The 14245-nt window shown below is 41.6% G+C and overlaps 1 long non-coding RNA gene across 1 annotated transcript in view; it reads left to right on the top strand.

Annotated features, from left to right (window-relative positions):
- LOC142045875 (uncharacterized) overlaps positions 1–14245 on the top strand; it is an 89064-nt gene that overhangs the window by 48862 nt on the left and 25957 nt on the right. The gene's annotated exons all lie outside the window — the stretch shown is intronic.

The following is a 14245-nucleotide window of genomic DNA, read 5'->3' on the forward strand; positions in this document are numbered from 1 at the left end:
GTAGCAGATGACAGAACAAGGAGTAATGGTCTCAAGTTGCAGTGGAGGAGGTTTAGGTTGGATATTAGGAAAAACTTTTTCACTGGGAAGGCGGTGAAGCACTGGAATGAGTTACCTAGGGAGGTGGTGGAATCTCCTTCCTTAGAGGTTTTTAAGGTTCAGCTTGACAAAGCCCTGGCTGGGATGATTTAGTTGGGGATTGGTCCTCCTTTGAGCAGGGGGTTGAACTAGATGACTTCCTGAGGTCCCTTCCAACCCTGATATTCTATGATTCTATGATCTTCACTGCAGAATTAACTTGGGTGTTCTGAACCCCAGTTAATCTGTCTAATGCAGGTGTGGACAACCACACTGCAAAGTCATACCTGAGTTACTGTGTCCTTACTGGTACTGAACTCTCCCTGTGTGTGTCCCTAGGACTTCTGGGGGCATATTCCAATGTTTAAAGCTGAGCCACTCTATGATTCTTTCCCAGTGAATTGTGGGATAACTTGACTGTCCTTCAGGACACATGTGGGGGAATTGTGGGAACACACTGAAGGACTGTCAGACCTTGCTTGACTTCACCAAAGTCCTCAATTCAAAGTGGGCAGATTACCAGCCTGAGGGAAAGCAGAACCCGGGTTTGGCCTACTGCCCCAGCCAGCCTGGGGTAAAAGCACCACTAAACTCAAGTCAGGGGTTTGTGTGTTTGCATGGGAGGCAGACAGCACCCAAGTTAGAGCCTGGGTTAACTTTGCAGTGAAGACATACATTTAAGCTCTTAAATTGACCCAATATTACTGGTGCTGAATAATTTATCATTACAGGTATGTGCTGAGGCTAATAACTCAAAAAATTCCAAGTTTAGAAGGGCTGGGGAACAAATCTCTATAGGAATACAGAGTTCAATATGTAGACAAATTATGGATATTTAAAAAGTAATAGGCAATGAGAACTGATTGGTAATTAGCATTTTTTAAAAATCAGGCTACTTGTTTCAATGCATGAACATAAGAACAGAAATACCAGGTCAGACCAATGGTTCATCTAGCCCAATATCCTGTCTCTCGACAGTGGCCAGTACCAGGTGCTTCAGAGGGAATGAATAAACAATCAATCATCGAGTGATCCATCCCCTGTCATCCACTCCCGATTCCTGGCAAACAGAGGCTAGTGACACTCAGAGCATGCGGTTGCATCCTTGACCGTCTTGGCTAATAGCCATCTATGGACCTATCCTCCATAAATCTAATAGTTTTTTAACCTTCATAGTTTTGGGCTTCACAACATCCCCTGGCAACAAGTTCTACTGGTCAGTTGTGCATTGTGTGAAGAAGAACTTCCTTTTATTTGTTTTAAACCTGCGTCCTATTAATTTAATTGGGTAAGTCCTGATACATGTATTATATGAAGGGGTAAATAACACTTCCTTGTTCACTTTCTCCACACCATTCACTATTTTATAGACATCTATCATATCTCCTCATAGTCATCTCTCTTCCAAGCTGAGAAGTCCCATCTTTTTAATCTCTCCTAATACAGAAGCTGTTCCATACCCCTAAACATTTTTGTTGCCATTCTCTGTATCTTTTCCAATTTTAATATATCTTTTTTGAGATGGGGTGACCAGAACTGTATGCAATATTCAGGGTGTGAGTATACCATAGATTTATGTAGTGGCATTATGATATTTTTCTGTCTTATTGTCTATCTCTTTTCTAATGTTTCCTAACACTGTTTGCTTTTTTGACTGCCACAGCATATTGAGCAGATGTCTTCAGAGAACTAGCCACAATGTTTCCATGATCCTTTCTTGAGTGGAAAAACTAATTTAGACCCCATCATTTTGTATGTACAGTTGGGATTATGTTTTCCAATGTGCCTCACTTTACAGTTATCAAAATTGAATTTCATCGGCCATTTTGTTGTCCAGTCACCCAGCTGTGAGAACTCTTTGTAACTCTTCACAGTCTGCTTTGGACTTAACTATATTGAGTAGTTTTGTGTTGTCTTCAAATTTTGTCACCCCACTGTTTACCCTTTTTTCCAGATCATTTATGAATACGTTGAACAGCACTAGTCCCAGTATAAACCCTTGGTAAACCACTGTTTACCTCTCTCCATTCTGAAAACTGACCATTTTTTCCTACTCTTTGTTTTCTGTCTTTTAACAAGTTACTGATCCATGAGAGGACTTTCCCTCCTATCCTGACTGCTTACTTTGCTTAAGAGCCTTTGGTGAGGGACCTTGTCAAAGGCTTTCTGAAAATAGAAGTACACTATATCCACTGGATCACCAAATAGATAAATATAGTTTTGGGAATATAACTTTAAGCATTCCTCTTTGAAAGACGTTGGTCCATGTGCTCTATGTTCATGTTCCTCCACTATCATGCACAAAGGAGAACCATTCACTCCACAACAGCAATGCACCAATATCTACTGGGATTCTCTTGAGCAATATATTTAAAGCTCAATTAATTTACCAGACATTGCTTAAGAAAATAAAATTTCAAGTCAGTAGTTTAATGTACCATGATTAGTGGAGGTGATTTTATCATGCAGCTGATCCACAACCTAAATCATTCAGCAAGATTTATGTCTGCTTAGAGTCCTTACACCATTAAGGTAATAATTCTCAAAAATCAGATCTGAAGTGTTTAAACTTGGCTATGATCAGCTCACTCAAAAACACACACAAATTTTATTTCTTATGTATGTTACATAAGAATTGAAGTATTTCAACAGGCCCTTTTTCTGTTACAAAACACTCACTTGGTGCAAATTGGCATTGGTCCATTAAAAATCAAAGAGCTGAGGAGCTAGCCCAGAGATTATAATCACGTCCCTGCCGCAGGGCACATCACTCACCAACGGACTGGTGCCTCGTCCTGGTACTCTGAGGAATAACTTGAGGCCAACGCACCCGTCCGCAGTTTGCACACCATCACTCCATCTCTACAGTTCATCTGCAGCCTTTCTTGCAGCCTCAGTCCAGGACCCACAGCATACTCTTCATGACTCAGCCTCCAGCCATGTCTCTGAGTTCTCTGCTTCTGGGGCAGTTTAGCTCCTAGTGCTGCCACTTCCCCAGTGGCACCTGTAGTCAATTGTCTTGCCACTTCCCCACTGGTAAGTGGGGGGGATCTGGGCCTACCCATTAGTATAAGTCCCAGCCCAGAGACCCTGTGAATTGCAGCCTCCTGCTTTGCCCCTTTCCTCTACTATCATTACATTTCCCTGGGCCACTTCCCCACAGCCACAGCTCCCTCCTCAATCTCAGCAGCCCATTTAGAGCTCCTTCTCTTCTTCCTAGGTTCCTGCCTACACTGTTCTGCCCAAGATGCTACAGGTTTGCAGCCTGCTCAAGGCACTCTTCCTTCCTCAGGCTCCACACAGCTGCTGATGCTGCTATGCCCTGTGGCTCTTTTTATATGGGCTAAGTTGCTGGATCCTGATGAAGTGCTCCTCACAGCCCATCTCCCATTGGTTGTTTTCCCAGAGCCTCCCTAAGGCTCTATTAACCCCTTACTGGCCAGTGGGGCAGATGCCCCTCAGAGTTCCCCTTAAAAAAGGCTGCTAGAGAAATAAACTAGAACAGACTTCTTGTTCACAAATATTGAAGCCACAACAATACATTTTCCTGCTCAAGGAATAGCTTTGTTGGGGAGAACTCAAGGATCTGAAGGTGGAGGAGACGTAGAATTATTTGAAGTAAAAGTTGCAGAACTATCTGAAGCCTGCATCCCAAGCAGGGAAAAAAATTGTACAGAAGGGATGCAGCCCAAGCATCTCTAACAGGTTTGAATGGGCGACAGGTGATGGATCAGTTGATGATTACCTGTTCTGTTCATTCCCTCGGAAATACCTGGCATTGGCCACTGTCAGAAGAAAAGATACTAGGCTAGATGGACCTTGGGTCTGACCTAGTATGGTAGTTCTTATGTAGATTATTAAGAGAAAGCCATTATGAAGGAATGGAAGATGGGATGGATCAAGGAAATCTACTTCTTGGAGGTCAGAAATTGTAGAGAAAAAGAGAACTGCAAAAATCCAAGTGGAGTTGGACCTTGCAAAGGGAATTAAAACCAGTAGTTTTAGCCATATAAATAAAAAGGAAACCAGGAAAGAAGAAATGGGATCACTAAGCACTGAGGATGGGGTGGAGATTAAAGATAATCTAAAAATAATCTAGGCCCAACACCTAAACAAATACTTTGCCTCAGTTTTTAATAAAGGTAGTAAGGATCTTAGGGGTAGTGGCAGGGTGGTTAATGGAAATGAGGATATGAAAGTAGAAATTACCAAATCTGAGGTAGAAGTCAAATTCAAACTGCTTAATGGGACTAAATCAAGGGCCTGGATAATCTTCCATCCAAGAATATTAAAGGAACTGATACATGAAATGACAAGACCAATAGTGAGGATTTTTTAATGAATCTGTAAATCTGAGGGTTGTACCCTCTGACTTTAGGATTGCTAATATAGCACCTATTTTTAAGAAAAGGGAAAGTGATCTGGGAAACTACAGGCCTGTTAGTCTGATGTCAATTATATGCAGGGTTTTAGAACAAATTTTGAAAGAAAGTAGTTAAGAACACAGAGGTAAATGGTAATTGGGATAAAATGCCAGACCAACTTGATTTTTTTCTTTGAGAAGATAACTGATTTTTTTAGACAAAGGAAATGCAGTAGATTAGATCTATCTAGATCTCAGTAAGATATTTGATACAATTCCACATGGGAAATTATTAGTTAAATTGGAGAAAATGGAGATTCATATGAGAATTGAAAGGTAGATAAGGAATTGATTAAAGAGGAAACTACAACTGGTCATACTGAAAGATGAATTGTCAGGCAGGAGGGAGGTTATTGGTGGAGTTCCTCAGGGATTGGTCTTGGGACCAATCTTATTTAACATTTTCATTAATGACCTTAGTACAAAAAATGGGAATGTGCTAATAAAATTTGCAGATGACACAAAGTTGGGAAGTATTGCCAATACAGAGGAGGACTGAAATACCATACAGGAGATCAGGTTGACCTTGCAAACTGGGATAAAATTTAACAGTGCAAGGTCACACACTCAGGGACTAACAACAACAAAAATCATTATAAGCTGAGGAGTTCAGTTGGAAGCAAGAGAGAAGAACTATTTTCATGTATTTGTTGATCACAGGATGACTATAAGCTGCCAATGTGATGCGCCATGAGAAAGGCTAATGCAATTCTAGAATCCATCAGGCAAGGTATTTCCAATAGAGGTAGGAAAACATTAGTGCCATTATACAAGGCACAGGTGAAACTTCATCTGGAATACTGTGTACAATTCTGGTGTTCCATGTTTAAGAAAGATAAATTCAAACTGGAACAGATACAGAGAAGAGATACTAGGATGATCCAAGGAATGGAAAACCTACCTTATGAGAGGAGACTCAGTGCTTAGCTTGTTTACCCTAAATAAAAGAAGACTGAAGGGAGATATGATTGCTCTCTATAAATACATCAGAAGGATAAACATCAGGGAGGGAGAGGAATTGTTTAGGTTAAGCACCAACACTGACACTAGAACAAATATCTGTAACTAACCAACAAGTTTAGGCTCAAAATTAGATGAAGATTCCTAACCATCAGAGGCATGAAGTTCTAGAACAGCCTTCCAAGAGGAGCAGTAGAGGCAAAAAAACCCAACTGGCTTCAAGACTGAGCTTGATAGACTGCTGGAGACAGAGCACTAGATGGGGAGGGCTCTCAGGTATCTGCCTGGTAGGTCTTGCCCACATGCTCAGGGTCTAACTGATCACCATATTTTGGGTCGGGAAGGAATTTTTCTCCATATCAGATTGGCTGTGACACTGGGGTGTTTTCACCTTCCTCTGCAGAACAGGACATGAGTCACTTGCAGGTTTAAACTAGTGTACATGGTGAATTCTCTGTAACTTGAAGTCTTTAAACCATGATTTGAGGACTTCAGTAACTCAGCCAGACATTGTGTGTCTATTACAGGAGTGTGTGGGGAAAGTTGTGCGGCCTGCAATATGCAGGAAATCAGACTAGATGATCGTGATGGTCCCTTCTGGCCTTAAAGTCTATGAGTTTATGAGAATAAATTGGCGGTGTATCAAACCAAAACCAGTACAAACAATACATTAACACAACATTAAGGTTTGATATTCACCCACCGAAGCAATGAACTTTGGAATTTAGGCTCCCACAACACCCTTAACTCAGGATTCTTACATTATGCTTAAGCACAGAAGATATACCACATATGTAAAACTAATACACTGACATAGGATCCTATGGGCTGCAATACATAGGCACTACACAGAATTTAATTTCAGAAGTTTAGCTTTAGTGTATAATTTTTTTACATATCTAAATTCATGTCTCAACTTTTCTATTAATTTACCATTCTATTTTTGGCATTAACAGAGAGTGTCTTTTCTAGAAAACACACAATGCATTTAAAAATCAATTTAATGTTGACACTCAGATGTGATCTACATTTTTATCTAACATCCTGATACTATTTTACTTTTAAATAAATTATGGGATCTTCCCCAATATCTTGCATTGAAATTTTTCTCTTATTACATTCCAGAATATTTTTTGTTATCTCAAATCTAGAGGAGCTATTTCAACAAAATTTCAAAATTACAAATCAAAGTTACAGTTTTGGGAGGGGATGCAAAACAAGGGATACAGGGATGGTGGGGGGAAGAGGTGGTATTGCAGATCAGACGCCCAGTAAGAAGGGTAGCCTATTGGTTAACACACTAGACAGAGAGAGGGGTTCAACTCTTTGCTCCACCACAGATTTACTGTTCAGAACTATCATCTTCTTCAATCAAAGGTTTCTCTATCTATTTGGCTGAAAAATGCTTAAAAACCAGTCAGTTATGCATGTATATATTTCCTGGCTGAAAGACCTGATAATCACACAACAAGTTTCAACACAGGTAACCACTGTTTTAGAAACTCTTCCAACAATCAGCGATGACACCTCTGCTGAATTGTTATCTATGAGTGACACAATCTATAACACTGCTGTAGATTGTCTTGGGTATATGCAACACCATCATCCTGACTCGTTCAGTGATAACAATCCTGTAATATTAGATCTCCTTGATGTCAAGTGACAAGTGCATGCTGTGCTCTTAGCTGGCCTGCTCTCTGAGTTGAAAAAAGGCAAGATATAGGGCAGCTTGCCTCACGCTCCAATGCAAACTCTATCAAATGCAAAATATGTGGTTTGACCAGAAAGTAGATGAACTATAGGCTGTGATGCTGTATAAAAAAGCAAGGTGATAAAAATTATCACTGTTGCTACCACTGCTGTACAATTGCAATAGATCTTGCACGAAGAATGCTTGCAGGGTATCAACGGAAAAGTATTATTTTCCTGTTTATGTGTGTTCATTATAATTCTATATGAAGATAGGAATCTTTGCTATTTACTTGTATGTCAAACATGTTGTGTACCTGGGTGTAGTGGCGTGACGGTCATCTCTCCCACTCTGGGTTATAGGGATGCCACACTGGCACACTCTATATCGGGATCGCCACCAAGCATTGGGGAATTAGCAAACAGATGTTAGCATCCTGAGCAGTCTAACGGGGCTGAACCGCACATAGTCAACAGGCTGTGGCCCTGAGGCAGGAACAGGGCCTCCCAGGAATCTGTATGCTTTAGTCCTTAGCCCAGGGCACAGCAGCCAACAGTATCTAGTCCCTGGGCTCTTTAAGCAGGAGCCGAGCAAACACAGTCATCTATCAGCCCTGGGCCCTTAGGCAGGGCAAGAGCAGACAGCAGTTTTTAGGTTCTAAGCGCTCGAGGCAGGGACAGAGTAAACCCAGGAGTCAGTTAGCTCTGAGCCCTCTAGGCAGGTGTAGAGTGGACACTCTAGTTGGCCATACTAACACCGATGGATGGCCAACAAATTCAGGCCTCTTGACCTGAAGAGGGAAGGTGTCACCCCAATTTGGCTGGGTGCCCAGATGCAGCCGATTCCACTAGGCCCTGACCCAGGGGCCTAACGGTGGTGGAGTAGTCCACCACTGGGGAATCCAATGGAAACACACCGATCATGCTTCAAGCAGTGCTACAGCCAGACTGAAATTGGCTGTCCTTGGGCCACTTCCTACCCTCCTCTTGGGGTGTACCTGAACCAATGGGCATCCTCCGGCTACTCTGGGTAGGGGTCAGCTGTAATCATGGCAGGTCCGCTACAGACACAGGTTCCCCGACGAGAAGGGTGTCCCTGGAATTGGCAGCAGAGTCAGCAGCCAGGAGCAAGCAGGGTGTGTCTGTCTCCCTCAGTATCTCAGCACCAACTGAGCTAGAGACTCCACCTTTTATACTTCCTGTTCTGCTTACCCACTTCCAGTGGGAGGGGTGAGGCAGGTCTGGCTCCTCTGGGTAGGTCTGGCTCCACTCATCTTGGCACAGAGGCTAGTTCTTCCTCCTCTGGGTCAGAGGGAGGCCACACCACCTCACTATACTGGGTAACACCCACAAGACAGATTTACATCAAGACCAGCCAGCCATGTCAACTCTTTTAATGAGCCCCTCCCAAGGACGCCTCAGAGAACATATGGAGAATGGCAGCCCAGTGACTCAACGGGGCATATAGAACATATGATCCCTGACCCCATATTTGAGACAATAACTTCCCATGTACATGGACTGGGGGTATACATTGGAGACTGTGACATCATCTTCTTGCCTCTTTCCTGCTCCACATCTCTGGACTATGATTTTTAACAAAGGCAAGCTTTGAACAATTTACTGTTCACCCAATCTTTTGGGTGACCCAGAGAGACTTATTACAAGTTAGCAGATTTAACATTACTGCTATTATCCTGATCTACAAACTATGAAATCATCTGTAATGTACATGGTTCGTATTAGCCTTTTAATAACTCTCTTCTTTTTTATATTAATAAACCTTTAGTTTACTAAAGGATTTGGCTATCAACATGGTTTTGGGGTAAGAGCTGAAGTATATTTTGACCTGGGTGTGTGTCTGGCTCTTTGAAACTGTAAGAATATATGTGATTACTGGTTTTAATAATCATTAAACACAGAATTCTGGTTTCTCTCGGTGGTGCAGGTGCTAGAGGGCCTGAAGGGGACTGTCTGTAGCTTCACTATAACTAGTATAGTATTTTGGAAACACATTTGTTACTGGCTTGGTGAAATCTTATGATAGAATATGCCCCAGTTTGGGTTACATGCGCTGTTTTCTGGCAGTCTGACCTGATATTGGTGCTCTGAGCTGTGTCCCATACCTGGTAGGATGACACAGGCCCTTGCAGATAAATCTGATTTCAGAGGTTTTTATGACACAGTCAAAGCTATGTATGGCCCTACAGGATCTGCCCTGACACCACTAACAAGTGCTGATGGTTGATCTCCTACAGATTGCATGGCCATACCCCAATGGTGGCATGAACATTTTATTGAACTACTTAACCATTTATCTACTGTTTCTGATGAATTGCTGGATAGTGGCTGCCAATTGCTGATCCGTCCACAAGAGCCAAGGTGTTGAAAGCTGTTCAAATAATGAAAAAGAACTAATCTCCTGATCCTGACGGCATTCCAGCTGAATGTTTTCAACATGGAGGAAATGTCAGCAACAGGCTTTCTGAATTTCTTACAAGTCTGGCTTCTAAACCTCATACTGCAATAACTGAAAGATGCCAACATGATCACTATTTATAAGAGTAAAGGCTCAAAGAATAGCTGTGATAACTATTGTGGTATCTCTTTGCTTTCTGTGGCCAGCAGGATGCTTGCACAGATCCTCCTGAACCAACTCCTGACCCAAATCATCGACAATGTTCTATCTGAGTCACAACGCAGCTTTCATACTCAAGGAAACACTGCTACCATGATTTTCATCGTTCAACAATTAACAGGAAAAATGTTGCAAACGCCAACCTTTGTGTATCATTTTTCTATATTTAACCCAGGCACTTGATTTGGTCAATGGCACTGGCCTCTGGAAATCGCTCACTAAATTTGGATGTCCAGACAAGTTAATTAAGATCATTTGGCAATTCTATGAAGGCATGGATAGAAGAGTTGGGTCTGTTAACGGTGATGCTGATCTATTTCTAATCACAAATGAGGTGAAGCTAGGAGGTCCTCTCACTGACCCTTATTGATCTACCCTTTGTTGCAATGCTAGAGCAAGCCTTTTGTGTTTCTGCCCCAGTAAGCTCTTCAAATCTTTCCTGTCTCCACAGCATGTTGAACAACAAAGACATAAAATCGACCATAAAGTGGATGCATGATTGCAGAAAGCCAGCACTGCATTTGGTCACCTCTATCACCTAATCTGGAAGCAATACGGATATTTGTCTATAGACAAAATCAAAGTCTATAATGCTGTTGTCCTCATGACTTTGTTCTATGGGTGCAAAACACAGTTTCCATTTGTGATTGCTGGATGTCAAATGGCCGGATCAGGTTTCCAACACAGAAGTCCTGGCCAAAGCTGGTTTGGTTGGCATCAAGGCTCATTTGATCTGTAACCAGTTGAGATGGACTAGCCATGTAATTTGTGTGCTTGAGACCTGTTTATCAAAAGCAGGGGCGACTCCAGGGCCCAGCACGCCAAGCACGTGCTTGGGGTGGCAAGCTGCAGGGGGCGCTCTACCGGCTCCGTGAGGGCGGCAGGCAGGCTGCCTGCCATGCTTGGGGAGGCAAAATGCCTAGAGCCGCCCCTGATCAAAAGAGGTGTTATATGCTGAATTAAGCTATGGCAACCGGAAGCATGGAGAGCAGATTAAATGCTTCAAAGACACCCTTAAACAAAATCTATGTAAAACATACATTACTGACTCAATCTTTGAACAACTGGTGATTGATTGTATTGCATGGTGCCATACCAGAAGGGTGGGCATCCATGATTTTGAGAAGAATTGGGCTGAGCAGCTGGAAGCATGGAAACAATGTGCAACTCAGTCAACACAACAAGGCATATGGCTCTGTGGCCAATGAGGTAAACATTGTTCTTCACAAACCGATCTACGGTGTCTGATTATCTACATGAATTAAGTTAAGAGGATGAATAAATTTAAGCACATGCATAAGTATTTTCAAGCTTAGAGCCCTACAGAGGCCCAGATATTTTGCCCATCTAGGGTACTTTTCAATGCTTTATTGCTTCTATCCTGAATGTCGTTTTCTCCAAGAACAATTGCTTCTGTAATTGTCACCTTAACAGCCAATAAATGTTTTGATCCTGTGATTTCCTTCTCTGACGCACTTATCTTTAGGCAGGAACCAGACAGAAGCTGGCAGAAGCAGCTTATAAAGGGATCATGGGACACTAAATGTAATCAAAGTGTTCTCCACAGTTTTCACTGTATATTCTTCCCTCTATGCTGATTGCCCATTGGTACCACCCTCTTCCAGCTCCCCCTCTCCTTCTCAGTGACACTGGGGAAGGAAAACAATGAAAAAAATGAAACAGTCTTTAAAAAGAATTGTAATCTAATTTGGGTTCTCAAACACTAAAATATCTTATCTGTAATCATATGGTTTTTAAGTGGTTCGCCTACAGTTCAGTGTTCAGATTTCTGCTGAAGGACAAACTTTCAGTTATGAATAACAACAGGGGGGAATTGACTATTTATCCAATTAAATATATTCCTATGTAGACAACACACAAGATTTCAGTGAGTTTTAACTAAATCTGAAATTTGAAGCATTTGTGACAGGGCAGAGGTAAGTTTGTTTGGGTGCCAACCTGTATTTCCATACTTTAACATGTTTGTATTTCTTTAACACAGATCTGAGCAGTAATGGGATTTTTCATGTTGTGAAAAATTCCTCCATTGACTTTTTTCCCCCATTTTGTAGCAGAACAAAAAGAAAAAAAAACACCTTAATTTGTCATGGGATGGCTGCTTGGATGCCCACCTGCCCTCTAGGACAGCAGCATGGAAAGCCAGCCAGCTAGATAACTGACCACCTGCCTCCCCACAGAAATAGGAGTCCCTAGGAACCTCAGCTCCACAGCAACCTTCCAGACAAGCCACCAAAGAGCCAGGGACCCCTGCCAGGTGAGCTACCAAGTAGCCTGGGAGCTGGAGCTTGCCCAGTGGGCTGCTGTGGGGGCTGAGGACTCAGGAAATATTGCAAAGCTTTCAACTAGCTCTACTTTCTGTTTCAATTTAGTTGAATTTCCTGGGTTTGTAATACTTGTTCTAATTATCCCCAAAACATCCCTGGAATGAAGTTTACCCTAAATTAATGTTATCATAACTCCATTTTAATGTCTCTTTTTCTTGAGAATTAAAGTTACATGGCAACATTAGTTTTATGTTTTGTTTCAATTAAATTAAACAAGTGATTATCTATTCTCAGACAAAAACTATGTGAAAACAGATTAAGTTTCACAGTATATGTCAATGTAAGGTAAACAAATTATAGGTATATTGTAATTATCCCAAAACCAAGCATTGTAGACCCAGAAAATTCATGATAAAGGTTGCACATAAAAGAAAACCAAACCTTAGCTTTCCCCTATCATATGACCCCATTTTGGATCACAAATAAAATGTGAATTAACAATGTGATGCAGTTGTTTAAAAATCTAATGTTCTCAGGTATATTAAACAGAAGTGCCTTATGTAAGACCTGAAAGGCTATTGTCCCGCTCTACTCAGCATTGTATCAGAGGGGTAGCCATGTTAGTCTGGATCTGTAAAAGCAGCAAAGAATCCTGTGGCACCTTATAGACTAACAGATGTTTTTGAAGCATGAGCTTTCGTGGGTGAATACCCACTTCGTCAGATGCATGTACTGGAAATTTCCAAGGGAAGGTATATATATGCAAGCAAGCTAGAGATAATGAGGTTAGTTCAGTCAGGGAGGATGAGGCCCTGTTCTAGCAGCTGAGCTGTGAAAACCAAGGGAGGAGAAACTGGTTCTGTAGTTGGCAAGCCATTCACAGTCTTTGTTTAATCCTGAGCTGATGGTGTCAAATTTGCAGATGAACTGAAGCTCAGCAGTTTCTCTTTGAAGTCTGGTCCTGAAGTTTTTTTGTTGCAGGATGGCCACCTTAAGGTCTGCTATAGCGTGACCAGGGAGGTTGAAGCCAAGTCGAAAGGGGAGCAGTGGCCGTCGATCCTCCAAAAATAAAATTGATTTGTATTAATTCATCTACATTATTCATGGGGGGGGGGGAGAAGGAATGTTCTTCATTAGCTTCTTCACTGAGAGAACAAATGCCTCATTAATTTTAAAACACATAAGTCTAAGAATGCTATCCATGTCAGATAGAATAATGACTTACATTATAAGGAACATAATAAACTGCATATAAAATACAATCACCCATTATTCACTCTGAATAAATATACACTCATGTTTGTACTATGAAAACTTCAAGAACAAGGAAATTAATGAGATGTACATAATAGCAGGTGAGAGGGAAAGGGGGATTGTGTTCTTGAAGGATAAGACATTCTTATTGAGACACACGGGAAGACTGACATTTCTAAATGTTTATGGCAATACATTGGTTCTATCATGCTTGTGCTGAAAACACTTGTTAGGGGTCATCTCAATCTAGCTAGTGATTCAGAAGAATGCCTAGTATTAACTCTAAAGAGCTCTTCTTTTTGTAACTTTTTGTCCACCACACTTTATTTGTTCACTGATGTAAATGTCAGGATGCCCAAGAGAAATGGAAGTGCTGAAAAATTCTTCTTATGCAGCACTCTGCCATGCCTAGCAGAGAACAAAGTACGCAGTTATCTTCCCCTGCTTGTATACTGCACAAACTAGAACCTGTTACGCATGTTGCTGGTAAGCTCCGAAAGGGATATCACGGCATTTTTTTCTCAAGGTCAGCAAAAGGAAATATTTACAGAGAGATTCGAGCATGCAATTTGGAAGCTAAAAGAGACAGTGTAGAAACTGTAGCTAAGTCTGTGCTGGAAAGCAAGCAGGATCACAAACAGTATGGTGACAGATCACAGACATGAGAGGAATTCTCCAGCTAAGCAGCTGTGCCTAACAGGCTGAGTGCAGCCCTCAAAACAAGTGGGCAGTTACTAAAAATAACTGCATTTTGGTGATCGCTATATCAATTTCTAGCAAAGTGGGATCTAAATGTGCTTCCATCTGGCAGACTAGGAGACTGGCTGATGTGCTGGGGCAGAAATAAGGATCTCCCCACACAGAATGGACTACACAGTTATTAGGCTGTATTAGGATTCTCCACCCACGTGAAAGAAA

This window comes from Chelonoidis abingdonii, chromosome 1 (genome assembly GCF_003597395.2).
Source record: "Chelonoidis abingdonii isolate Lonesome George chromosome 1, CheloAbing_2.0, whole genome shotgun sequence".
In the NCBI taxonomy this organism is placed as follows: domain Eukaryota; kingdom Metazoa; phylum Chordata; order Testudines; family Testudinidae; genus Chelonoidis; species Chelonoidis abingdonii.